Raw genomic sequence first — 3105 nt, forward strand, 5'->3', positions numbered from 1 at the left:
CACCTTTTTCCTTTGTTGTCCCTCCTTTTCTTTCCTATTTTATTTTCCTATGCTCTCACTTCCCATTCCTTTCCTCAGCTTTTCTTACTATATCCTTTTTTCTCTCCTCTGCTCTCCTCTTGCTTATCCTGCAGAGATTCAACTTTATTGGCAGAGCTTTAGAAAACCAATACCAGGAGATTAAACCTGTGTCCTTTTACTCTTCTGTTATTAAAACAGCAGCTCTGTCACAACGGCCCTGCGCTCAGTGTGTGCCTCTCTCCATGATCTAGCCCAGCTAATAGCAGAGTGGCATCCACACTGAAATAACCAGAGTGAGACGTCTGTGTGTGTATGTGTTCATATGCCTGTTTAAATGTGCACTCTAGTTACTGGTGCATTATTAACAGCTCCCAGGCAGCAGGGACACTCTCCTAAATTAATTCATCAAGGTTGCTTCATCTCTCCCAAAGTATGTTGTTTCCTCTTTGCATCAATAAATGCAAACTGCCCTAATGTCCCTCAGTGTTTACATCATGTGTGATGACTGAACTGAGCAATTGTGATTCATATAATGAGATCAAATAAAGTGCAAACACATTTATTTGGTCATTATACAGTGTTGAGTGTGATAAGCCATTACTTGTATAACCTTCTTAAGTTGTTAGCCTTAAGGGACTTACAGTAAGTATTAATAATGTCCTGTCTTTAGATATATGATTCTCAGTGTTTAATGAGGATAATGTTATCACATCTTGAGTGTTTAATTTGACACTTCTATTAATAATCTATCTCTTCCACAGGAAGTCTAAGCTGTGTCATTGCATCACCTGGACTTTTTTCACATTAAAGAGTTGATAAAACCTTTTTTAATCAGGAAAATCCTCAGTAATTAAGTCACACCTCATCTGATTTACTGGTCTGTTGCTGTAAAATCATTGGGATCTAGCATTGTGACTCTTGCGCCTGTCAGAAATTAGTCCTCACATTATTTATTTTTTTTATATTGTACATTTCAAAATGAAATTGACAAAACAACCCTTCACATTACACTCTCCACTACAGTGTGACACACGGTGGAAGACTAGTGATTTTGTTGTTGTAAATTCACATTCTTGACAACAAGTCACAGTCTACCTCAGTGAGTCACACCTGCACTTCCTTGCTCTGCTCCACATTTAGCTGTTTCCCTTTTGTATTAGCCTGCTTTTCTCATTTTCAACATCCATAGTGTGCTTGTGTTTTACAAATGTAATCAGCTCCCCTGGATTTTTATGTTCTCCTGGAAACTAAATATGGTCACAAACCAAGAACCAAGACTGAACCCAAGTACCTGTCTTTGTGCCTTGGCTGAAATCATACAATTTGAATATGTACATTTATTTGTTTTGCTAAGGCCTGTGTGACAAAAGGAAATATTAAAAATATAATTCTTAAGTTTATAGTTGGCTTGGCAAAACTAGTGGTTACTGGTCATAATGCTAATAACTCCTTGGTAATATGCCTCAGAATTCTGTTAGAAATTACATGTTTTTTGATCAATGAGGCTTAAAATGGACTTTGATCAGTTACTCTGTCAAAACCACAACAGAAGTCATGTAATTGCTGCAGCTATACTTGTATCAATGCAGATATGTTTGAATCACATTTGAATCCTGTGGGGAGTGATGAACTCCGCGAGCGAGAGTACCAACAAAGACATAGAAAGATAACTAATGAGTGTAAACACATGTATGGCAGAATAAATTCCAGCCCCAAATACTGTTAAAGGTTCAGTTATATAGAATCAAGTCTTAAGGATTCTAACTGTACAGTAGCTGATGGCAGCCCTTTCTTTCCAACAAGTGTTTTTCACTGAAATGCTTATTTCTATAGAGCTACCTACTTGTGCATCATAGCATACTTTTTTGACACTTCCATTATTAATCTACCATTCAACAGGAAGTCTTAACTTCCCATGGAGAGGCTCAGGGGGTAAGTAGTCTGATGTTTCCTTCATGCTTATGTCTTTGATCTGTATGCTATTATGTAAAGAGAATGTACATGGCAAGACTGCATTTCTACAAGAGCAAATACCCCAGTGAGGCTGCACTGCTTTGCTCATGGATGAACAGTTGGGATACAACAAAATTGTGAAGCAACACTACCCCACATCTACCCCGTGGAAAATACTGAATATCCTCTCCTTCTTTGCTGTCATCTCTTGCATATGACTTGTTCTGTGTACATTTTCAGCTGTACCTGAAATAAAATGGGAGCCTGTAGCCTGTTCGTGTGAGCTGATTAATGTTCTGTGCTCTGCATATTCCACCCAATTGTACATCTCAGCCAGACTCCAACTGTGACAATCAATTCAATCAGCAGCGCTTATGAACCCATTACAATCTAACTGAGAGCAGGCGGGGGCTGCATCCTTCAACTGGCCTCTGAGTAATTACTATTTAGTCAAGCCAAAAAGGATAGAAGGATGGATGGATGGATGGATGGATAGATGGATAGTTGGGTGGCTAGACTAATAAAAACATGTCCCTAATGACTTGCATGTGACTATGAATATGCATTACAGCGACTGGGCAATAAGAGTGAGTGGTGTGTTATTTACACCCCCCTCTCCCCCTCTGAGAATGCTGGAGCAGGTTGCCATGATGACTAACATGTACCATAGCAACCACTCTGAATGTTCATCCCAATTCTGAAGGCCAGAGGTCTCGCAGCACTGAGAATGTCTTTGGACCTCAAGGGCATAATATGTAATGTTGGAAATTCACTGACTGCAATGTTGTCAGAGGCAGCCCACCACTCTCACCTTGTACATAATTACAGACTTAGCTCTCCATCTGCACAAGAAAGGGGATTTAACAGTGCTCTGAGTGAAAATTTCAAGCATGTATTTGAACCACTAACCTCTGGGCAAACAACTGTTTCACTCAACTGGAGTCATAGTCCTGTTGTGTGTGTGCACATATGGGAGGGTACATTCATAATAGTCAGGGGCCTTATCAAGGATGAGGCATTGGTTGTGGCTTGTTTTTTAACCCCTCAGCATTTAGTACTCATCTTTAACTTCCCCTTAAGTAATTTAAGGTTAGAGACATCTCATTCAAGCTGCCTGAGGGGACCTTCTTA

The sequence above is a fragment of the Monopterus albus genome, unplaced genomic scaffold (genome assembly GCF_001952655.1).
Source record: "Monopterus albus unplaced genomic scaffold, M_albus_1.0 scaffold65.1, whole genome shotgun sequence".
Lineage (NCBI taxonomy): Eukaryota > Metazoa > Chordata > Actinopteri > Synbranchiformes > Synbranchidae > Monopterus > Monopterus albus.